The 27445-nt window shown below is 28.5% G+C and overlaps 1 protein-coding gene across 1 annotated transcript in view; it reads right to left on the bottom strand.

Annotated features, from left to right (window-relative positions):
* The window catches only part of LOC109600377 (free fatty acid receptor 4-like), a 48539-nt gene extending 21453 nt beyond the window's left edge, over window positions 1–27086 (bottom strand). Inside the window, exon 1 of the mRNA XM_049965733.1 lies at window positions 26787–27086. The gene's annotated coding sequence lies outside the window, so the exon portion shown is untranslated. The remainder of the gene's footprint in view (window positions 1–26786) is intronic.
* Window positions 27087–27445: the final 359 nt, after the last annotated feature.

Genomic DNA, 27445 nt, shown 5'->3' on the forward strand with positions numbered 1-27445 from the left:
TCTGTTTGAGGGAGACTATTACTTCATTAGAATGTAAGTTATTTCCTCATTCCACATTCCTCATATTTCTAATTGTGTATGTATACGTATATACAAATTCGTGTATAGTGACTCACATACTATACACTATGCTAAACTAAAGAATCTAAGGAATCTAAAGAATCTAAAGAATCTAAAGAATCTAAAGAATCTAAAGAATCTAAAGAATCTAAAGAATCTAAAGAATCTAAAGAATCTAAAGAATCTAAAGAATCTAAAAAATCTAAAGAATCTAAAGAATCGAAAGAAAAGAATCTAAAGAATCTAAATAATCTAAATAATCTAAATAATCTAAATAATCTAAAGAATCTAAAGTATCTAAAGAATCTAAAGAATCTAAAGAATCTAAGGAATCTAAAGAATCTAAAGAATCTAAAGAATCTAAAGAATCTAAAGAATCTAAAGAATCTAAAGAATCTAAAGAATCTAAAGAATCTAAAGAATCTAAAGAATCTAAAGAATCTAAAGAATCTAAAGAATCTAAAAAATCTAAAGAAGCTAAAGAATCTAAAGAAAAGAATCTAAAGAATCTAAATAATCTAAAGAATCTAAAGAATCTAAAGAATCTAAAGAATCTAAAGAATCTAAAGAATCTAAAGAATCTAAAGAATCTAAAGAATCTAAAGAATCTAAAGAATCTAAAGAATCTAAAGAATCTAAAGAATCTAAAGAATCTAAAGAATCTAAAGAATCTAAAGAATCTAAAGAATCTAAAGAATCTAAAGAATCTAAAGAATCTAAAGAATCTAAAGAATCTAAAGAATCTAAAGAATCTAAAGAATCTAAAGAATCTAAAGAATCTAAAGAATCTAAAGAATCTAAAGAATCTAAAGAATCTAAAGAATCTAAAGAATCTAAAGAATCTAAAGAATATAAAGAATCTAAAGAATCTAAAGAATCTAAAGAATCTAAAGAATCTAAAGAATCTAAAGAATCTAAAGAATCTAAAGAATCTAAAAAATCTAAAGAATCTAAAGAATCGAAAGAAAAGAATCTAAAGAATCTAAAGAATCTAAATAATCTAAATAATCTAAATAATCTAAATAATCTAAAGAATCTAAAGTATCTAAAGAATCTAAAGAACTTAAAACCTCTTACAGACTTGAACAAAGTTCTACTCTGAACGCAGCATAAATACGAGGGTGGTCTGAAAAATTTCCGACCCCAACCCCAAGAAGGAGGTACTTGTCACTAAAAGCTAGTGAACATATGTTCGTTGTACATCTTTTGACAGTTGCTCACTAAAGTTTTGTCCATTTTGGACGCGCAGTTTTTAGTTGAAAATGGTTTGAGTGAGTCGATGTGAGTGCTTTTGTGAAAATGGAAAAAATTGAGCATCGAGTAGTAATTAAATTTTTGTTTTTGAAAGGCGAGATAGGAGCATCGCTAAGAGAAGTGTGTAGAGTTACAAGAAGACTATTCATTACGCATTGACCGAAAAAAGAAAATATAGAAGATGGTGGCAAACAAAAATTACACCTTCTGTCTTTGAATTTCTATTGAACGAAATTGGAGCAAAAATAAAAAAATAGGATACCAAATTCAGAAAAGCAATTAATGTTCAAGATAGATTGGCAGATACTAAACTTTCCAAATAATCTATAAGTAGGATTGTCCCTGATGTGTGTCAAATATTAATAGAAAATATAAAGGTAAGTACAAACAAATTAAATTTTATTTTCTTGTTTATTTCAAGTGTTAATTATTTTCATCCATATTATGACTAGAAGAGGTATTTGAGGTTTTGGATGAGTACTTTCTATAAAAATGATGGGTCAGTGATGGAAAAGATTAGGATGCTGATATAATATTTTGCGAGAATAATTGATTGGATTAGAAGCAAATGATGGATTTACAATAGGAGGCATATACAATTTTTTTTGCTGAAGCCTGGCAGTTCATTACTATAAGCTTATAACTTGTTAGAACTAATTTACAAAAAATTTGGCATTTTGTTTCTTCCTCTGATCTTGCCGACTTTTCAAGCAAACTAAAAGCCTCGCGTCCTCCGATTCCCTTGCTTTCTTCCTTTAAAGAATAGGAGTAGGTGTCTGTCATCTAGATGAAGATGAATCTTCCATCGAACTTTCGTTTGGGGATGCAAATAATCTCATCGACGATCTATAATAAATTATTACCAAAAAATACACATATATATATATATATATATATATATATATATATATATATATATGTAATTTTTAATTTTGGGGATATTTTAAACATAGAAAAATGTCAATTAATTCTAAAATGAAAAGTTTACTCTTTTTTGTTCTTTTTATTATTGTGTGGGGGATTACCAATTCCCGTTTTCTGTAAGGGAGGTAGGGTAGGCAATACAATTATTACCAGTGTTTATGAAGAATTACAAGAAAGTTTGTGATGTTTACAAAAATATTAAAATCTATTGTACTTATTTTAAAATATGTTTATTGTTTCATTGTGTTACAAATGCTTTTACATTAAGTCTATTTATGTTTAACGGAGCCTTGTTTTATGCGTTAATCACAAATCTGTTTAATAAGAAGAGTCCTAAACAATCAGACTTGTTACAAACAAATATTACAATCGCATTTTTTTTTATTGTTTTATACCTAAAACAGAATTGGAATAGCTTGCAGCTGTCTGGGAGCTTTAGATGGGAAGCATGTGGTGATCCAAAAACCAATACTCAGTGGCAGTGAATTCATGAATTATAAATCTACCTTTAGCATAGTATTTTTTGCTCTAGTGGATGTCAATTATAATTTATTGTCTTCTGATATAGGTTCCCAAGGACGAATTTCGAATGGAAGCATCTTTAAAGATTACATTTACCACAACGGACTTCTTTAGGATCGGGAGAAAAATGTATCCCATATTTTTATTAGTAACAATGCATTTACTCTAAGTGAAAATCTAATAAACCTTTTTCAGGATATGTTCTCAAAGAAAATTTTCAAAGAATGTTTAATTATCGAATGTGTCGAGTCGAAGAGTAGTGGAAAATGAATTTCAAATGTTTTTCCAATTTTACGAAAACCATTGCTTACTAAACCAGAAAAAGCGCAATTAATTACTTTAACAGTAGCGCACCTACTCAATTTCTTGTGTAGAAATGAGATATCAAATTGTTACACACCACCAGGTATAAGAGATTGAAGGGGCTTTGATTCCTGGAAATTGGGGGTCAACAATTGAAGAAAACAGAAACTGCCTCTTTCAAATATTCCATTAAGATCAAGTCCAACAGCCCAAGACATTCGAAGAGAATTGGAAGAATTTTTTATTGTGGAAAGCAGGTCTGGCAGGACAATTATGCATAAAATACCCGTGTATCTTCTGTGTACACAAACCAATCATTAAAAATAAATAATAATAAAAATTCCTTGCATAACCATGTTACTTTTACTCTTTTCATATTACTATTCTCGTAACAGTAATTTTAAAAAATATAATTTTATACTTATAATTTTAAATTATGTAATAATATGTGTTATTATAAATATTAATTTAGTAAAATATTTACTTACCTTTCCCCGTGCCTTGACTTTTTTATTTTGTACTTTTCTCGACGTAAAGAAGAAAACAGGGGATGTAATTTTTTTCATTCTTGGTATCACAATTCATCTCTTGTAATATATTCCCAAGCATCATGTTTTTAATCTTATTATAATGTTGCGGATGTTTCGATTTCCACAGTACTTAATTTTTTTCATATAAATCAAGCAAATTCATAACAATTTCTTCGATTCCCTCCATTTTATCGCACAACTAAAAATACGTATACTCGCAAACCACAGTGATTGTGGCAAATAACCCGTCCTGACGCTCTCGCGAATATTGTCACGATTTAAACCGCGAACTCTTTGTTATTTTGCTAGTTATACTATATTTATACCAATACTTTTAAGTGCAGTATTAATGCTATAATATTTCAATATTTTTTAAAAATATGTGTATTATTTTTGACAGTTTATTGGGCAGACATTTGATTTAAAAAATAATTCGTAAAAAAATAATTTTTTCACATTAACAATATTTGAGCCACTGGAAACGGGGTTCTCTGAAATAGATTTGTAGTTTTATAAAAAATCAACATTAACGATTCTGTGACATTATGAAATTACTGTCAATAATATCTGAAGATGTGGAGCGAAACTTTGTTCAAGTCTGTACGAAGCTTAATATTTACAATTTTCGATTTACTATAATTGTAGTATTATAATTTTAAACGTCACCATATTATTAAAAAATAATTTAAACTAATTGCCATTATTCATTATTATTATAATATAATTTTATCAAATCACATGCCAACAATGTGATTAGTGACGTTGGGCGATGAGATCACTCTGTACACAGATACATAGTTGCATTTGACAGATTTCTTCTCAGAAGTCTTCTTTAACGACTTACATTCAACGCTTCTTAGTCGTCATTACGTGCGTACTATTTTCAGTTATATTAGTTCAATTACCAGAGGGTGAAGAGAAGATTCATCAATTCTCTCGTTGTCTTTATACTATAGGTCCTCCAATCAATTGTCATAGTCATATAATTTGACTTTAATTTTCATAACATAAGTATTAATCAGAATGAAACAGAAGAAATGAAATTTTATTTTATTAACAATAAATATATTTTTTGAACTGATATGTTATTCTTTCTATATAATTAATGTATTTTATTATTATTTATTAAATTAAAAGTATAATTTATTAAGATATACTAAATTTAGATATTCTAAGATGTGTCGATTTTATATGTTCAACTATGACCAATTATTCAATGCTGCAATACCTATAACTAAGATCTAAATGAAGTATTTAATCGGAAAATATTTCCAACAACGAAAAGTAGGTATGAAGATACGTCATTAAAAATCTTCCTTTTTTCTTTAGCAAGTTTATTTTGAACAATAATGCTGAATAATTAGATGGAGCCAATTCAATATAATTAAATATTGTTCTGTTTAAATTATTTTTCATTCTAAAATGTGTCGGTTGAATATGTTCAACTATGAACAATTATTCAATGCTGCAATATCTATTATATTGACTTAACTAAGATTTAAATGAAACATTTAATCCGAAAATATCTCCAACAATGAAACAGAAGGTATGAAAATGTTCTTCTTCGTTTATCTAGCAACGTGTCTTGGAACATCTTAATATTTCATTGCAGCAACAATGCTAAGTAATTAGATGGATCAAATTCAATAAATTTAAAAAATACTAACGTCTGTAAAATAATTGAAAAATAATTTATAAGTAGTATACGTGGGTGGCCCGATAAGTACTTAGCGACCCAGCAATGCTCCAACTTCTTTAATCCGTCTGAAAAATACGTTTTCTCGGGGTCTGTAAAGTAAGCCTCCGTGGCGGGGATGAGATTAAGTACTTATCGGACCACCCTTGTATATATTACTTACATTTAACATTATTAATTAAATTGAAATTAAATTTATTAATTCGTAATTATGAAATTATAAATATTGTTCTTTTTACATTATTTTTTATTCTAAAATGTGTCGAAAATAAATATAATCAAATATTCAATGCTGTAATATCTATTCTGATAATATCTCAAACAATGAAACAGAGGATATGCAGATGGATCATTCAAATATTCTTTGTTCTTCTTCTTTAGTAAGGTTTCTTGGAACATCTTGATATTTGAATGCAGCAACAATGCTGAATAATTAGATGGATCAAATTCAATAACATTAAAAAATGCTAACGTCTGTAGAATAATTGAAAAATAATTTAGAAGTAGTATATTACTTGCATATTCTGTAACATCTAATATTATTAATTAAATTGAAATTAAATTTATTATTTATTAAGATATTAAATTATAAATATTATTCTTTTTACATTATTTATTATTCTAAAATGTGTCGAATATGTTCAAATATAATCAATTATTCAATGCTGTAATATCTATTATATTTATTTAACTAAAACTTAAATAAAACATTTAAACTGAAAATATATCAAACAATGAAACAGAGGGTTTGAAGATAGGTCATTCAAAATATTCTTTGTTTCTTTAACAAAGTTACTTGGAACTTATTGATATTACGATGGAATATACAACAATGTTGAATAACTAGAGCAAATTCAATAAATTTAAAAAATGCTAAGATCTGTAGAATAACTGGAAGTATATAATTGTAGTATATTACTTGAATATTCTGTAACATTTATCACTATTAATTAAATTAAAATTAAATTTATTATTTATTAAATTATTTAATTATAAATATTTTTGTTTTTGCATTATTTTTATTATAAAATGTGTCAAATATGTTCAAATATCATCAATTATCTAAAACTGTAATATCTATTATATTTACTAAACTAAGATTTGAATAAAATATTTAATCTAAAAATATCTTCAACAATAAAACAGAAGATATAAAGATGTTGTTCAAAATCTTCTTTTCTTTGAAACTTCTGTAATCATCTGTAGATTTCAAGGCCATTTATAACTTCTTGATATTTTGATGATTTATACAGAAATTTTTAATAATTAATTAGGTGGAACAAATTCGGCAAAAGTTGTTGCAGAGTATTTGAAAATGATTTATACGTACTATAAAGTGTAATATTTACTTGCGTGTTCTAAATTTTTTCAACTGACTAACGTAAATAATAAAAAATACTGTATTTCTTACTACCCACGGGTTGTTACTATTAAGATTAATGACCCATAAAATATTAATGGATTGGTGAATAAATAATACAAAAAACTTATTGATTGTGTGTAAAAAATAAAAAACTTTATGATCATTTCACGTGATAAAAGGTAATAAAGAATGTTTTTGAAGAGAATAACACTTTGTATTATAATATGATACTATTGTCTTTTCCATCATAACAACATATTTGAAAACGGCATTCCCACAAACCATTATCAAATTATGTTTTGAAGTTTTGAAAAATTCTAGTAATACCGGATTATTATGGTAACAATAAACTTCTAGTTGATTCAGAGGTAACAGTTAGTACTACAGGTATTGAACATTTGAAATATAAACGGCCACCCTCAGACTCGATACACACTCTTCGAATTGTAATAATAATTGCACAGAATACCTAAATACGTCTATTTTGTGCGAAAGAAAATCGACAATTTACTAAACGGACTTCGGACGGAAACGAGTGGTTACCGCATAAACACGTACGGAAATACGGCGAAGCAAAATTACATAAAACAACCATATCAAGTAATATGGCAGAATTTGGTGATTATATTGTCATTGGTTCCTTGGGAACTAAAGTCAAAACCCGTGATTTTGATAGGATTGATTGGTCATCCGCTCGCAAAGCAACGAGAGGTTTAATGAGTCTCCTATTCACCAGAAAAACATTGGCAACCTCTTCACTGCCTTACAAGTACAGGACGGAATTCTTACGAAAGACAAATAAACCGGAATTGGATCCAATTATAATTGAGGATATAATCGAGTGTGTAATGAGAGAAGTAGAATTTACTTATGAAGATTCAATAGTGGAGACCATGATAGTCGTGTGTGCAGATCAATGTAAATTGTTGAGAATTATGAAAAAGCATATCAATAAGGAGCAAAATAAGTGAAGGTGGTAGTTTTGAATTGTACTAGTAAAAAAAATATTTTAATAAATTTTGTTGAGTTTACTTGTTTATTACTTCTTGCAGCCTTTCTAAAACTTTGTACCACTAACAATGATCACAAATCATAATAGAAAATGAATGAGGGCAACAATCTAATTTACTCAAACCAATTAAATTAAATGCATTTGCAATGTAGAAAGAAAGAGAAAGTAATAACCAGGCAATTACTTGATTTACATAATGTAACATTATACTCAAGCGCCGGGAGAGAAAAGGCAAAAGTAGTTCGTTAACGATGAAAGCCATTTACAACCATTAGCGAAAAAGAACATACATAATGTATCAAATCTGCGATCATAAAATAAAACTTTATTGCCGATGTGCATTGACCTGATTACCAATGTCTTCAATGCGAATCTCCTGTTTTTCTGGCTATGTAGGTCACAGGTCGGTTACAGATACGATCTGCTCGTAATTTTTGCGATAGTTTTAAATTTAATAAAGTAGAGACTCGACTTTATTATCTGTTTACAAAAGGAGAATGCTCCTTCAATGGCACTTGGGAGTAAAGTTACCATTTGAATACAGTCAATACGCGTCCTGGTTGTGGAGCTTTACAACGGATGCCACCGAACTCGACAAATTGTTTGTGAAGACAAGAAAAAGGGAATTAGGCATTGCGATGGTGAAATTGGAAAAAGCCTTTATGTTCTTTTTATACGTTTGCTTTAAGTTAAAAACAGCAAATCGATAGAAGTATATGTAAACAAAAGCATTAGGAAATTTAATTAAAACGGCAACTGAAACAACAACATAACAGAGTTTTATTTATTAGACGTTGCATGTGTCCCACTTTCGAGGTCGCGTTTTCCTTTAAAATATATTTTTACATTTTATAGAAATTTCTGTTGTTTCTTTTCAAACTGTTACAGTGGCCGAATAAATTAAATTGTGGATTTGATTTGTAATTATTTCTAGCTGAAATATGTGTAAAACATGGGCTGAATCTCCCTCAAGAAGGGCAACGCAATTAATCCCGCGCCGCTCTAACATTTCAATACCACTTTTTTAGAACGATTTATCTTTTGCCTCTGTTTCAGCAATAACCTCTTCATTCGTGCAAAATTTTTTACCCGCGAGCATTTTTTAGTGCTCTGCAACAGCCAGTAGTCGCTGGATGCCAAATCTGACAAATACAGTGGATGTGGGAGCAATTCGAAATCCATTTCTTGTAGCTTTGCCATTGTTTTGATTGACTTGTGACACGGTGCGTTGTCTTGATGAAACAAAATTTTTCTCTTTGCCATATGCGGTCATTTCTTTACAATTTCGGCCTTCATATGCTCCAATAACGCTATATAGTATTCACTGTTGATGGTATTTCCCTTCTCAAGAGAGTCGATGAATATTACACCACGCACATCCCAAAATACAGAGGCCACAACCTTTACAGCCGATTGTTGTGCTTTCGGGCACTTTGGACAAGGTTCACCAGTTGCTGTCCACTCAGATAACGATCGTTTTGATTCCGGAGTGAAGTGATGGATCCATGTTTCATCCATTGTCATTTATCGACGCAAAAATCCCGGTTTGTTACTTTGAAACATGGCCAAACACTGCTCAGAATGATCAACACATTCCTGTTTTTGGCCAACAGTGAGCAAACGCGGTACCCACTTTGAACGGATGTTTCTCGTAGTCAAATCCTTATTCAATATAAAGCCAACATGTTTTTTTGATATCTTTACGATGTCAGCTAACTCACGCAACTTCACTTTTCTATCATTCAAAATGATTTTGTGGATTTTTTCTGGTGTTACCATCTTATTTGGACGTTTGAAGTCAGTAAACAAACGTTTTATTATTGTTTCTGATGAAACGGAGTCCCTATATCACTTTTCAAGCCATTGCTTTGCTTGAACGGTATTTTTTTCCACCAAGAAACTGTTTAAAATCCACTGTTTGGAAAATAACAAAAGTAGAGTCACTCTTAGCACAATAACTCACAAACTAATTAATACAATATCATGAAATTTTAACAGTTGTCTTTTGAAGCTTAGTACTAACTGAAAAAGAGGTAAATACATTAAAACTAGCACCATCAATGTGTTAAGCCCTGGACTTTTCAGCCCATGTGTTAAATCCTATATTTATAACCTTGTAATAAACTAAAATATTGTCATATATTTCATTTTTTTATCGCGGACTTTCAAATACAAACAATCAATCCATGACTAGAATAATAAAGAGGTATTAATCTAGGGTTAATTGGCAGTAAAATGCAAATTCTTATTTAAATGAAAAGCTTAAAATATCATTGAATTTAATTAAAATGAAAAACAATTGAAATAATGTAAAAGATAAATGCAGTAATTTAGTTGTAGTACATTCAAAGTTAAGATTTTATAATCCATCAAAATTTTAGTTAACAACTGTCTAAAAGTCCATTTAGTCTCAAGGACGTGGCACGTTGGAACAAATCCAAAAATCTACTTGAATTCGGATACTTTGAATGTCACGAATAAATTCACAACCTGTCGATTAAACCCTTAAAAACTAGATTCAAATAAAACTCAAATTGTCAAATTAGTTTTGGGTGGCATGAACAAACAACCGAATTACTGTGAGTAAAATTCGATAGTTGTTTACGGAAAATGTTATCAAATATGATTGCATACTAACTAAAATAAAGGTGGTAGTAAACCATAAATAGAGTTAATTGTTGAGAGCAGATCAACATGAGAATTTCCTGCTATTTGTTTGTGTTACATTAAAACCGTTTAGTTGCACTAATTGCATTGTTTGTATCACGTTTAGCTCGTATACCTGTTTATAGAACTGTTTGTACGGTTTACGTTCTTGTATAGGTCCGTCAATAAGTATAATTAACAATTATTTACATAATGAAAGCATCTTTTATTATTTATATTAATGATTTAGCGTAAGTTTGATGTGGTGACCTGTAAAGGAATGTTATTAAGATCTTAAAACAGTGCACATTTAGTCATAATAGTCAAACGACAATTTTTAATATCAATACCAATGATTCATAGATAAAATTCATTCTAAAAACCGGAATGGTTGTGCAAGTTGGATTATTTAAACATTCCAATGGCATACTATGTTATTTGTAACTCAACGAAGAATATTCAGATAATGAAAATTGAGAATAATACAATCAACCGCCCAGAATATTCTGCATGGAATGCAAATTTTGTGTCAGAAATGATAAAACCTGGAAGATACAATATACATCAGAAAATAAGTAAATTTTAATTTCGGTGAGCCACAGCAGGCAAATTCTCACGACATGAAAAATATTCAGCGACGAATTTAATTGTCTTATCATTCCAAGCCATTATTCTTCTCGGTTATTAAAACGTGTGATAAACTTCTTTTTCGTAAAGTTCATTAATAAACTTCTTATTTCATGTAAATAAGCATGGAATAAATTTATTATGTATTTTATATTAAATTTAATAAACTGGAAGCTACTTTAGTGATGATGAAAGTTTTCTTTGTTTAACCAATTCACTAATTGAGTTGCCACTTACATAATTATAATGTCGAATTTAATGCTACTCAAATATCAAATTGTAATTAAGTGTGTAAACATTATTTAGTAGAGTATCTGACCACACTAACTATTATGAACACCTAAGTTGAAATTTAAATTAGATAACTGTGATTAATTTGGTCACACAATTCCAATAAAATTTAATGAACTTCAATGTTAAAGATGACATGTAACCACACAAATTGCATTGTTAAAATAATGACATCCACTTTTAATACAGCATCTGTAAATAAGATTATGTAAGAGGTTAATTATGTTGAAACTGCAAAATGTATTCAAAGCATTAATTATCTTCATAGTAAAATTCATAACATAATTATAAATTTTAATTAGTTTAATTATTCCACAATGTTTGGGTTGTATTTAATAAAATATAAATGAGAAAAAATCCAGACAAACAGAGAGTAAATAATCCACCACCCTAAATTACAGCACAAAATAAAGTGAGGCGCAACCAATTTAACGAAATTCGAAACTTTAAATTGATTTATATATATATATTTTAATTAGTTTAATTATTCCACAATGTTTGGGTTGTATTTAATAAAATATAAATGAGAAAAAATCCAGACAAACAGAGAGTAAATAATCCACCACCCTAAATTACAGCACAAAATAAAGTGAGGCGCAACCAATTTAACGAAATTCGAAACTTTAAATTGATTTATATGCTATGAAAAACTTAAATCTAAACAGATTGGCTCCTAACCAAACGCAATCATAATTAAAGCACAAAGTTTTTGTAGGTGGATGATGGGGACTTTCAAATAAAAATTTTAAACGGACGTGACATTCTGAAAATAATTATTTTATTTTGTTTATTTATGATTTGCACATTCATACATGTGTATCATTGTTAAACTGCGTAGAATTAATTTTAAAAGAAATACTAATTTAAGTTTATGATGCAGATAAGTTGAAGTAATAGAAACGAAACCAAGTGTGAACGACCTAAACCTATGTTAGATTTCACTCACCTAGCTAACATTTCTTGTAATATTGACGTGTAAAAAAGTTCAAAATCAAAAGTGGTTGCAAAATATAATAATTACTTGATTTGTATGCAATTTTATTAATCTTTCCAGCAAGTAATAATTTATAGAATTATGTATGCATCAATTCGCGATATAATTAGCAATAACGTTAGTAATATCAGTTTGCGTAACATTTTTAATAACCTTAGAAAGCAAGTGAAAACAATACATGTACATTAGAAGGAAATATTATACATTCCATGTATTGAATAAATATTTTGAATTAATTTCAATGATGGCAACGTATAATGTAGTCAGTACCATAGAAAACAAAACACATAGATCCTGTATCTAAAGTTACCGATAGAAATGGAAAAATCATATTAAAAGAATACATCCATACTGTTTTTATAGCAACAAGGAAGATTAAACATAGTCTCAGATCTGCCGAATATAGAAGGGTCCCTCTTGTGGAAAAATATATATCGGTACTACAAAAAGTTCAGTGAGGTCTAGGTTTAAGGAACACATACGAAACTGCAAACTAGGACAATGAGACAAGTCTGCTGTAGCTGAACATGCTCTGTTACATAGATCCAGTAGTTAATTTTATTCTCTTATATTGTAACATCTTTGTCACGGATTGAAGTGACAGCTTTGAAAAGTGGAATGGAATGAGCTCGTCTTCAGTGAATAGTGACGATTTTAATTTGACAGACCAGCTATGCATTCAGAAAATTATGTCCATTTGGTACCTTACTTTGGGACCCTTCAAAGGTTAGTTTTCCATCCATAGATATATTTGTTATTTGTTTTATTTTGACCTGTAACATTATTTGAATATTTGGTAAAAATTTAAATTTATTTTACTTTTTATATATGTAATAGACATGAAAATAAATAGCATTCCATTTCTTAATAAAATTTTGTAGATGTGAACACATTTTATTCTATTAATTCTTAATTTATCTGTTGTTTTGACACGATAATTTTAATTTTGAAAAATGGCAATATTAGTCAACAACAACCAGGTCAAATGTGTAATGTCATACAAAGTGTAATAAGTTGCTCTTGGAATCATCTTCGACAAACAAGTAACGCTAATATACGACATAGTGGTGGTCGACAAGGAGCTACTACCAAAGAACAATTTTCTGATTATGTTGCTCATTCTCTATATCTAGGGTTCGGGCCGTCGGTGGAATCACTGTAGGTCTATCAACCATCTGAAGAAGGATGCTTGAAATTGGTCTTGGAGCCATAAAAGATTTACGACACACTCTGTTAAATAGAGAATATCGGGTTGCATGCAGAGCTTGGGCCAACGATTACAACCTATGGATGAGTCTGGGAGCACATCATGCGATACGGATAACCGTATCTGGACATGGTCTGAACGTTGTGAAGGATACCAGGAATGAAACATTTAACCAACCGTTGCTTTTGGAAATGGTTCTGTAACAGTGTGTGTGGAATTTCTTTAGAGATCCACACGGAGTTGCTTATATTAAATCGAGAAACCATGAATGCTCGAAGATATCATCATTTAGTTATACAACCCATTATTATTCCATTTGGTCAAGAATTTGGAACAGATTTCATTACTTTAATCGGATACAATGGCCCTCGCAATCCAACACCAGCAGCCACAAAAGTTGGAGGAGCTTGGTGGTATCAAGAATTTATTCGTTAACTAATTTTGAATATGGCAAAGATTTTAATTAATTTTGTTTAATTAATTTCCTAACAAATTTGGCGATATTACTTTTAGTTTATATGGTGTGTTGTTGATACAATTTTGTTTAATTTATTCAGGATATTTCATGGTTTATTATTTTGTTTATTATTATTTTGATAATATATTAGTGGCAATAAAACGGCATTGAAATTATCATTTTTGATATAATTCAAATTATCCACTTCGTAAGATGAGCTATATATTAAATAATTCTGACTGAAATTTTACTACTCTCTGTAAATGTCTGTTGGATCTACATTTTCTATTTTCTATATTAACGAGCATATAAAACACGAAGCTGAAAGCAATTTTTAACATATAAAATTAATCGCAATATTGAATTAATATCAAATAAATTAAAAACAATTTTATTTATCAAACTTGTCAAATGCACAAATAAACATATGAGATTATTTCATCAAATAGAAAAATGTTATTTATTTAATCACAAATTTATTATCATTAATAATACATTCTTATACTTTCCAATAAATATTTACGTTACGAAGGTTGAAGACTTTTGCGTAATTTACAAAATATACTTGATCCAAATTTATTGCGGTAATATAATTATTTCCCGACACAATGATTCTTTGAAGGCCGACGCATGTGTCTGGATATTTTTAGTTTTATTGAAAAACCCGATATAAATATAAAGTATATACGTAAATTAACACACAATAAACAAACGTAATTCCCACATAACAACAGATAATTGGGCCAATGATACGGCTTTTTCAGTTAACTGAAAGTAAAAGTGAAACTCGTTGTGAAAAAAATGCGAACCTACGCAGTTTTCACAGCTTCCAAGTGAATCGAGAGGTTGTTTGCTGCAAAAGCGGGGTGATAAATTCACGTTGAAAGCAGTGCCTGAATGGGTGGAGTTGGGCCTAAGATAAATAGTGTCTAAAGACTACCCCGTCCGTCTCACCTTATTCAGAAAACCGCCGTGTGCAAGGGGTAAAAGGTGATTGATGGCGACAACATTATTTGCAGGCTTTTTTGTACGTCAATTTCGTGTACTCAGTGCATTTACACCAACATCATTATTTAGGCGGTTCAAATTATGAGCTTGTAATCCGTCTGTTTTTTGTGGAGGCAAAACGGTTTTTCTACGGGATAACTGAAGACGTTTATGATCGAGAGCTAAAGTTAATTAATGTTACTGTTGAAAGTTATTGTTGTCGGTTGTCGTTAACTATTTTTTATCGGGAAAACCTGACCTAAGTTCTGAAGTATCGTTTTCATGGAAAAATGTACGAATGTCTGTTTCGTGCCCAGCATTGGTTACATTTTTTATAGTCAACATGTGAATTTTATTGGTCAATCCCTTGTGTTGAGACTCGTACTTGGGCGCCCCACAAAATGAATAAAAAAAATGCTCATACTGCAAAAATTTTGGAAACAAAACGCTTACCTAGAATTCTATTGGTGAAATAAACGTCACTCCACTCTATAAAATTCGGTGTTAATTAATTAAAATTAAAAAGTTTTCCTTCCTTCTAAAGTTGACAGTTGCTAAAAATAGATCGCAGCATAAACTTTTAGTTATTATCAGGAATGTCAAACGTAGATAAATTTTTATGCGAAGCGAGTCCACAAGGCTACTGCGAAATTAAAATATTTTATCAGTGGAACTGAATTCGTTCAAGGTTGCAGAGATTTCAATTAAATTGTAGTACTTCCATTGTGCACATAACTGCATGGAAATTCATTCAATCTCAATGCTATTTTGTGGAAACGGAACAATAAAACAGTTTGTCTCGTGTTATGATTGCAGATCGTATGCTGAAGCTTACTTTTTATAAACATAAAATTCACAAATTCAAATCCGTCCTAGAAATAAGCCGAAAAACAAGAACGAAGCGTTTCAGAAATTTCGGATGTGTGGGGAAATTCTAATTTCCGGATGTTTCTAGTCGAGACGGGATATTGGGGATGTGTTTATGATTGAATTTCGGCTGATCAAACCGGACCACATGTGACAAAAATATCGTGCAAATATTCGACAACATATGACTTGGAATGAATACACACTACGAGTATTCACACAATCGGAAGGCTACAAAATGATGTATATTGACGTGGCCTCACCTGTCTCACAATGCAGCAGATTTCCTTCGAAATAAACATTTCAGGAACCTAAGCAAACTAACGGAACTTCGCAAGATCAAGGCAACCACTAAAATATTCATGGCCAAAGTGGAGTAATAAAATTGCCAATAATGGAAGTTGTTGACGTCAATAAATGCAAGAAAATTAAACGCTAAATTACTTAACCAGACGACTAAAACAAACAGTCGAGTTCTCAAAATCCACCGCAATATTTACGAATGTGGCCGTAAAATATCGCATTTTATTATCTTAAATAATAAAGGTGATGCCTGGTATAATAGTTTAAAGGTGAAACGTGAATAAATGAACAAAATTATTCATTCTACAAATGTTGTGTGGGCGCTAAGTGCAGCTTAAACTTGACATCGCTTATAAATTATTTGTGATATAAACTGTACTTTTTGACCAAATAAAATGGTAAATACGTTAATAGCTTGATAGAAATTTACAATGATAAAAACAATTAATTAATTATTTATACAATTTTATCTGTATCTATAAACATTTGCACATTTTATTACTTTTTCATTATATACAACCCTTTTATGATATATAGTGATAAGCTTATTACCAGACAGACTGTAGAAGTTATGGATTGTTACAAAACTATTCCATTTAAAATGAATATAACAATTAAGAATTCAAATTACAATTTTATAATCACTTTAGTGTTCCAACGGAAAACCTATTTGGACCGTAAAACAAAACTTGAACAATTTCAAAGTAGCAAAATTCTCGGCGAAACAAACTTCCTTTACAAACCAGCATTTTCTCCCATTAATTTTAATTATAAATTGTGTTTAGTCACTGCAAAATATGCAAACTATTCACGTGCCAATAAAAAGACTGATTGTGACTAACACTGTTTTAACATATTCGGTTCGTAACGTCTAAAACATTTACGTTTGGGTAACGCCCTTTATGTATTCAAGGAAACATACCACTTGTTATTTATAAGTCCTTAGTCACATTCACCTGCTTAACGAACTATTAATTGATCGTTAATGCAAGTTGATTAAAAAAATGAATTGCATTCGATTTATTGATTAGCCAGCAGCCACGTTAATAATTTAATTGAATTGCCTGTAATTGCTCTATGACGTGGATTGCAAACATATCAGATGAAGAACCGCCGCCAATTGAAACCAGTTTAGTTGTCTTGGAGTATCGTTCGCTCTGTATATGATGTCTAGAGCGGTGCTTGGACGTGGTAGACGGTTACTGTTGTAGTTTTTCACGAAATGAAAACCACAATTTTCCTTTATTGCGGCACGCTGTTTAATTAATTATTGATTGTTTCGAATTGATTCGCTTGGCGGACTGCGATGAATTGTGGTGGACACTTGCAACTTCACGTGTAATTGTCTTAATTGATTCAACAAGAAGCGGACTAAAAAATTAAGTTATTAATGACCTTGATATGTTTTGCGGCGAATTTATTGGTTAAATAGTTAAATCAACAGTAGGTATGAAATTAAGTTTTTGTTTGACATTTAATGAAACTTTCAGTTAAAAGCAGGTTAAACTGAAATTTTAAGCAAATAAATATGCCAAATGAATTATTTGAAGGGCTTGGTGATAAAATGTTTACCTGTTAAGATGGCGCAACATTTTAATCCCAAATTATTGTCACCACGTCGTAATTTGAGAAACTAACCCCATTAAAATGGCACATTTTAATCCCAGATGATTGTGGCAATAACTATTATGTCACAAAAGGGTGACGCATGTTACTCAACAATAATTGAAAAAAAATTAAGGATACCAGACATTCCAGATATTTTACATATTAGAGTTTATGATTTTGAAACATATTTTTCATGTCAATGAAAACTAAACGTGAGATTAAAATCTATTTTTTGTTTACTTTTATACGACATTCAATATATTACCCTATAAATAAATGATATCAAATTAAATTTCTTGGAAATAAATCTTAAAACAAAGTGGATTCATTGGGGAATTTACCCGTAAAATGTTTGTCTACTAAAATTTACATAATATATATAATTTTAATAATAATTGTGACAATTATTTATTTTGTACTAAACCAATCAAAAACGTTAATGCAAGAAAATTAAGGATTTACTTATAATTACTTATGATAACTTATAATTATTGATAATTACTTATAATTACTTATATAATTCTCCACATATACGAATTTTTGTTTGATATTTTTAAAATATTAATTTCATTTTTTATTTTTAAAATAATATTTGTAAAAACACAATATTCAATTGATTAAATGAAATTTTATAAAAATAAAAGTAAAATGAATAATTTGTAGAATTTTAATATCAGACGATTATGGCAATAATATTGTATATCAAAAGTAATGAAAAGAGTCTAATAAAAATAACGGTAATAGATAAAAAATTAAATACATATTAACTGTGTATCAGAAGATTGATTAAAAAAAATTAAAATTGGCAGTTATAGAGACTGCCGAGAGATGTGAAAACGTACGTTAATGTTCCATTCAATTTCACTTATAAGATATACACATCACTACACGTCGGCCGTATAGCTACAGATATACTGCTATAAGCATGTTGGTGACGTGAACGCACGAGATTTTACCCTACCAAAAAGTGGCCATCGCGGCTAAAGTTTTCACCTCAAAAACTTATTTTAAACGTTTTATAGTCCTGGTTATTATATTTTTTTAAATTCATACATTTTTCTCGTTAAGGATAGTAATAACGGGTTTGAAATTTTATGCAAATAAATCTAGAAATGAAGTGTACTATTTAGAGAACTTTCTGGTAAAATGTTCATCTGATAAGTTCCATTTTAATCTCAGATGATTTCGGCAATAAATTAATAAAACAGATTAGAATGAAATATTATGGAAATAAATTTAGAAGTGAGTTAGACTAATTGGGCAACTCCTCGGTTTGTGGTAAAACATTTGTATAATGCATTTTGTTATACTTAACAAGAATAATAAGGCAATGTAATTAAGAAATTTCTTGATATTCTCCATTTATTTTACAAGTTAGAAGTACCTGAGTTTGATAATGTTGAAAACTTAAGTTCATTATGTTTTGCACACCATGAGCAGTAAAAGTTGTTTTGAAATTAGCATTTTTATACATGATTCCATACAATATAAAGCCAATAACAAATTAAAATGAATTGTTAAGCAAATAAATATAGAACTGATTATTTGAAGAACTTTTTGATAAAATATTTTTTTGTTAAAATTACACATTTTAACCACAGGTGTGGATGTTAGTAAACTTAACAATGATGTAATAAAAATTGGGAAAATTCTTAAAACACATAATTTATTTCACATGTTAGAAGTTTTTAAAACATTTGGTTCATTTTATTTTTCAGATCAAAAACAAGAATTGTTGATTTAAAATTAGATTTTTGTATTGTTTTGTAAAACAATCAATATAATATTAAAATGAAAATGTATGCAAATAATTCTAGAAGTGAGCAGAATATTTGTTAAAAATTTACATTTTAATCATAGGTTATTGAGGCACCATCATCAATGCGACACAAAAAGTGTTAAAAATATTAATAAAAATAAGGATTAAATGTATATAATGTGTAATATACGTTAAGATACTTAACAACAAGAATAATGTAAAAAATTAAGAAGTTTATTAAAGTTTTCCATTTATTTTACACGTAAGAATTTCCCAGTTTTAATATTTTTGAAACCTTATTTTTATTTTATTTTTCAGATTGAAAACAGGGAGAGTAGGTTTGAAATTGGGTTTTTATTAACTTTTATACAACAATCAACAGTCAAATACAATATCAACTCAATAACGGATTAAAATGAAATTTTAAGCAATTAAATCTAAAATAAAAGTGGATTAATATTTGAAATATTCCTTGGAAAATAATAAGTTTCCATGACATTTTAATCTCAGATGTTTGCAGCAATAATGTTACAATGTATCAAAGGATAGTGACTAATAAAAATAATTTTAATCTTAGATGATTGAAGCAACAATATTATTATACAACAAAAGCTAATGTAAATATAAATAAGGACTAAAATATTATATATTTGTATATTGCATTTTATCATAACAGTAAAATACTGCCACAAAATTAATTAATAAAATTGTTAAATAATGCTAGAGGTTCCCAGTTTAAAATTTTTAAAATATTATTAATTATAATTTATCATATTTTCTACAATTCTTGAAATTAGGTTTTTGTTTACTTTACTAACATTCAACACAATTTAAAATCAATAATATATTCAAATAAAAATAAATTCAACTAAATCTAGAAGTGAAGTAAGTGAATTATTTGGGGAACTTCCTCGTTAAATGTTTACCTTCTAAGATTCCACGATATTTTAATCCCAGGGCATCAATATTAAAATGTCACAAAAGGGGGATGAATGTAAACAACCTTGCATAGATGGAAAACTAATAAAAATAGGGGTCAAACGTACATATTTGTACAATGCACGGCAACATACCTAACAACAACAATAATGCAAGACATTCAAGTAGATTATTGTTGAAAGCAAGTTTCTTGTTAGATAATTACATTCATGATATTTTCAATATTCTCAAAACCGGTTTGCTTTTAGTTTTTCAAATTGTCTTTAATAAAGAAGAAGAATTAAAAAATATTTTTTTTTAAATTCTTTATTACTCTAACATAAATCTTATTATGTTAAACTATCAACTTTATTACATTTTTCCCGTTGCGAACATTGAAATTATTCTTGACATTAGGTTGTTGCTTACTTTTATAAAATCTTCAATACAATATAAAGTCGATAACAGATTAATATGAAATTTTATGCAAGTAAATCTAAATGTGGGGTTGATTAATTGGAGAACTCCGTGTTTAATGTTTAATACTCTAAACACATACATTCCTTATCCATTAATAATAAGTTTTGAAGAAAAATGGTTCCTTTTTCAATATTAACAATTCGAAATCGAATTTGAGACTTGGCTCATTTCCAATTACACTTCAATTAGCACTCAACCCCCTGAATCGGATATAAATAAGAGTACACAAATAAAACCGCTTCAATTCAAGCTCGTCAGGGTTAACGGTTTTCTTTTGAACGAGAAAAAATTCATCGGAAAACCAATTTTCTGTATTCAAACTCGCAGACGATAAACCGTAGCATTTTGGTCAACGAACTTGCGATTCCACAATGCAATTGGTTTTTAGTCCCACTCGATTCAATCAAAACAGATGCATTTATTGCCCGGAGATAAAACAGAGGGAATATTCCTGAATGAAATAAGGTCTCGTCCGACGACGTGATTTCGTAAACAGGTGTCGACGTCCATCTTTTCGCCGTTGGTTTTAAGGCCTGGTACGTGAGCAAACTAACAATAAATAATGTGATTATGATAACACGGCAGAAAAAAGACTCCGCCAAAGTGCATCGACTTGTTGTTTTATACGTTTCAGTTGATTTATGAAATATGATCCTGCAAGGTGTGTAATTTATCAGCGGTAACTTTGTTGAAAGTTAAGAGCAGAAGTGCAAAATGTATCTGTATAAAGTTGAGTTTCATTGCCGAAGTGATACCAGCAAGTTTACGGCACTAATAAAATCGTCGGGCTTACGTGAAATGGTATAAAGAGAATTTAAATTGCATTTTAGTCGGTGGGTATAGACGCGAAACGTCTTAGTGTAAAAATAATATTTAATTTCATTTTCAACTTAAAATAACTAATCATCGGATTACAAATAGATGAGTAATAGATCATGATTAATGATAGCGTAAATACTTACGACAAAGAACGAGTCGAATGCCTGCAATTTTCAGATTGTTTCTATAGTTTTCTTTCAAAAAAACTTAATTAGTGTGATTTATGCTGACGGGAAAATGGAATATTCCACATATCCCTTAAACCAGAAAATTAAACGTGAATTTTAACCCAACATTATAACGCAATTTAACAAATAGTGGTCAAATATTATTCTTTCTAATCCGTAAAATCTAATTAGTTTATTTATATAATAGTAATATGAATAAATGTTTTGTGGTTACAATTTCCGGGCAAAGTTTGATTGTTTAAATTTATTCTTCGTGGTCTAGTTTGCTAACACTAATGTTCAACATAAAAATTGCGTCAAACAACTTTATTTACATACCCAGATATAAAAATGTAAAATATCCCTGGTTTAAAGGGAGAACATAAAAACTCCCTTTTACATGCTTTTAGGGTATACATGACACAAAGACCATATATATTTTTTCTTTTTGGCATCATGAAGTCGATTACCTGAACAATCTTAATTCAGATTCAACCTTCAGTGGATTCCTATATTTCGTCTTTATCATGACCAGTGTGAAAAACCAATTTCACATTAGATGTTCTTCATTCAAAAATCAATTAATCAATATTTTTAAAACCAGTGTGAAGAGTTTGGTCTGAGGGCATTTCGTGCAATGATTTATGTTGATTAATGCTCAAACCAACATTATTATTTGCATTTGTGATCATAAATGGATTTCAAATCCTATTTTCAGCATAACCAATACCGGGAAAATACATTTCCAATTGATTATAGAGCTGTACAAGATGAAAAATTTTAGCATTCAGTGATTAGGTGTTAAGCTAAAAATTCTTGCACAAGTTTTCCAACTCAATTTTTATAAGAGCGTATATTTTGACCTCCAGGGTGAACATGTTTCATCTTCAACTCTGAATCTGAGGTTAAATACAGTATCCATGTTATTATTTTTTAAAATTATGTGCAGAATTAATAACAAATATTGAAAAGAAGAATAGTATCTAATTACCTAATTACAGACTTTTACCATTTGAATAATATTTTTCAAAAATAAAAGTCCCAACTTTTACATTTTTAATCATTAGTTTATGATGATGATTAATGAATCATTTCAAGGTGCACCAAAATCAGATTATATACATATATGGTGCTGGTGTATAATAAGACATAATTGATTTTGACGAAGACCTAGGAATCCAGATGAAAATTTTGTAAGAATATAAAGTCTGTAAATAACGTGATTCATTAATTTATGTTAATTGCATGTGACTCCCTCCTAGTTTTTGGGAATGTTAAATTAAATATCTCTGGATAGATACCATGTAGTTTGTTCCAGTTTTAACTTAATTTTTATTTCAGTAATGTGATGCTGAAGCCTTGAACATTGCTTTAAATAAATTTTAATTGTTTTATTTGAACCTGTAAATCAAATTTGAATATTTCTGAAACTGAAACATTCTGACTCGAAGCTTTGATATCTTCAATCAAGATTGATCACCTTGTTCATTCCCTTGATCATCTAAATATTCTAGGAAGTAAACCAATTGACTGATCAGGAATGTGTCTTAATTGTCTTTGAATCTGGATATATCGAAATTGAATATTTTGGTATGTATATTTCTAAGAATGAATGAGAATTAATTGAAATGTAGCGATTTGTATATACCAACTGAACTTTTTGATAATATCGGATATTAGTTTTTTTACACTATATTTAAATATACAACTCATACATCTAAAAACAGAGAAAATATCGATTAACCATTGTCCAAATGCTTTTTTCTTGTACTTCCTCTAATAATATTTTTTATTCTATATTAGTCCGCTTTGAAATGTGTATAATTAAATAAACAGACTATCGATTTAAAATACGAAACTATTTATTGTAACTCAGCGTAATTTACATGAGCAACTTTTCTTCTACGTTCAACACAGCCAGACAAGATAACTAATTTGTTTCTGGCCGTCTCAAAGAAAATACATGTGTCAATATTCGATATGTTTTTGTAAAGGTATAATAAATTTTACACCCGTTTTATTATGGAAGATTTAAACCTGAATACGGAGTAAAACGTTTTCGATATAGTCAGATATAAAATTTATATGAGAATATAAAACAAAAACGAACTGTTGTAACTTCGATGGAATTTACGTTTTGTTACTATACGCCATTTGATTTGCATGATTTATTAAAATTGAGAATACGTGAAATTGTATCAATAAATTTCTATTTGTGATAATTTCAAATAGTTTAAAATAGTACGCAAAAATGAATAAAACAGAAATTGTATATGTTATATTTCGCTGACGACCTTTGAAGGCGATAAAACGCAAATACTCAGACAATAAGTCGTCTAAAAAAATACATTTCGAAATAAAAATTTTAAAATTGCTTAAATAACAAACGTGGTTCAGGAATTTATTTCAAAAATTATTTAGCTACAAGTCTAACATGGTACATCTTCCGCAACGCTTTTTGCTGCAACAAAAACATTCTCAAGAACATAACAAAAACAAATCTTCTAAATATAAATTACACAGTAACACCAAACAATGTAAATAAAAATATTTTCATAATGACGAACAGCTAAGTTCAACCATTTATTTTAGTAAAATATTGTTCAGCGAATTGAAATATGCATCCATTAATTTGATCAATAATTACATGTTTTGTATAAAACCAGTAAATTTATTTATGTTATGTTTGCTATTAATAGATGAATCTGTTCAATATTAATTGGGTCGATTAATTTTTATAGGGTAAAAACAATAATTTTTTTGTGTAAAATTAAAAATTTCCTCTAATATTAATGAATGCAATATGCGAATGCAAAATATTAAATAACTAATACATATATGAATTTCAAAGAAGAAATAATAATAAACAATTATTAATAAATATGCAACAAGAAAAAGAGAAAGTTTACTTATACAGAAAATGACGTGACAGTATTGATTACATTGACAATAGTATTTTAGACTATTTCCTGGCAGGTTTATTGATTACGTTTTCTTTTGTTAGATTGTCACTCAATAATGGGCATTTCGATAGCATCAGCGCATTGGCGAAGCCAAGTGGAGGTCAAGATAGAAAAAGAACTATAAAAATAACGAATAGAAAAATGTTACTAGGACTGAATCTCTAGAATATAAACCAATAAAAATGAAGAAATAATATTGTGACCTTCTATAATAATCATTTAATAAGCTAGATATTTATATCCACTCATCAGATATTCCTATCCTATTCAGTTGCGGTTTATTCAAGAAACGTAATAGGTAAATAGTGTTCATTGTAATTGGAAATTTTGCTGTTTATGGCGATAATGATCATACTCTTTAAATATCTGAAATAATGATGGCAGTTACATTTTATGTTATTATTAACTTTACTAAACACCATAATACACGTTATTATATACTTTGAGCTAACTGATACTCAACTGAATTATATTTTTATTTAAATTAGCGGTTTTGCATATTTTATCACATCTGATCTGATTTATATAAACTTAAAATAACAACCGTTGTGACTTACAAAAACTATATTAAAATTTTGTGTTTTCATACACATTTGGATGTTTTAACAAACATTTATTTTTCAATCCAACTCAAAATTTAGATCTGCATTTACTAAATGACTTTAGTAATTAATTTATTAATTTTTTTTATATTATAATATATTATATTATTTTTTTTTGTTTCATTATAATTAATAATAATAGTAACAAATATTATAACTTACGAATTTGATTTCTTTAGAAAATAGAAAATTTTTAATATTTAATGAAGATCTTATTTCTTCTTTTTTTTTCAGTTAAAACAGAAAATTTTATTCACTTAGATTTATACATATATATATATATATATATATATATATATATATATATATATATATTATTTATTCAATAATTATTTTATTATTAATATTCTTTTTATTATTATTATTATTTTAATTAATAATTTATTTTTATCTCGAATTATTTTTTATGTTATTATTATTTTTTACTTACTACTTACTTACTTTAACGTTAGCTAAAAATATTTTATATGTATAAAATATAAATTAATATTTTGTTATTAATTTTAATTTATCATTTATTATTATGTAATAAATTAAATAAATTTATTAATTATTTTGTTATTATTATTACTATTTTATTTATAATTTATCACATATAAATTTTAAATTTCTCTTATTTATTTTTTTAATTTTTATCCAAAATATTTATACAAATGTTTTATACTCTTATAATAATTAATAGTAATAAATGGTTTTTATATAAAAAATAAATAAAAAACGAATTTGATAAAATGATCAAGTAAATTGTTAACATAAAATACTATTTTTGAAAATTGTAATATTTTTTAATATTAAAGATAAGATTTAATCGAAAATTTTATATATACACGTTTATATATTATACAATAAATTTATTCGTTATTTTATTATTAATAATAATATTTTAATTTATGATTTATTTATAACGGCGTATTATATTATTAAACGAAATATATTTGGAATATTTCTTAATATTTGTTTATTTATTACATTTTATTTAATTTATTTTTCATTTGCATATCACAAATAAATTTATTAATTATTTTGTAATTATTTTTTTATTTAAAATTGATTATTATCACAAAGCCAAAATTTAATATTTATTTATGTGTAATTTATTAATATATAATTAAATATTATATATTAATTAATTACATTATTACATTTTATTTACACTTATTTTGTAGTGAATTATTTTTTGATGTGGAAATTAAAACTTTCATTATTAAATAGTTCCAGAATATTTAAATATAAAATAATCATCATTTATTTTTTATTGAACTATATACATACATATTTAAAATATGTATAAAATTTATTACTTATAATAAATTGGCTAAATAAATTATGGATTAAAAAGAATAATAACAAAAAGAATTTTACAAAGCCCTCTATGATCTATACATTGATTAGCTAAAATTATTAATTAGAAATAATAACAAACTTACTTGGTGACAACAAGTCGAACGAAAGAGTGTAGCAGCACTGTCACACGTGGTCCCTCCAATCCATCTTCGGCGTGCGAAACTGTTTGCAAACAAACCAGAGCGGACGCCCAATGCACATGCACACCGTACCGAAAACCGAACGCCAAACTCGATCCTGCGGCCTGCGTCGAGCTGCGTCTTCCAGTCTACTGATCATTACAAATATAGCGGCTGCAGGACCGCCGAACTGAACGACTGGTCGCGACTCGCGATCCGCGCCTGGCTGAAGCTTCTCTCATCTACACGAGCGAAATAAACGTAAACAAAAACGCTGATCAACCGTCCTGCTGAAACTGGAACGAAACCCGAATGCTCAGCTTGACGAAATCAATTCGCACACAATGTGGTTTTTGGCGATGATTAATGGAAGTTTGGGACGAGGGAAAACAACATTTAAACTATACGAATCGACTCGTCTCCAAGTTTAATGACAAATTATGGTTTAAAATGAGAAAATCTATTTATAACTAAAATGTTAAATTCAAGTTCCAATGACTATTTCTTCGTACTATCGTTCGGTAACAGTTTTTGTGATTTGACCTATTTTTCAGTCATATTCAAAGTTAGTGTTGAAGTTTTAGAATATGTATCAAGTAGCAATATAAAATTCGACCCCAAAA

The sequence above is a fragment of the Aethina tumida genome, chromosome 3 (assembly GCF_024364675.1).
Source record: "Aethina tumida isolate Nest 87 chromosome 3, icAetTumi1.1, whole genome shotgun sequence".
In the NCBI taxonomy this organism is placed as follows: domain Eukaryota; kingdom Metazoa; phylum Arthropoda; class Insecta; order Coleoptera; family Nitidulidae; genus Aethina; species Aethina tumida.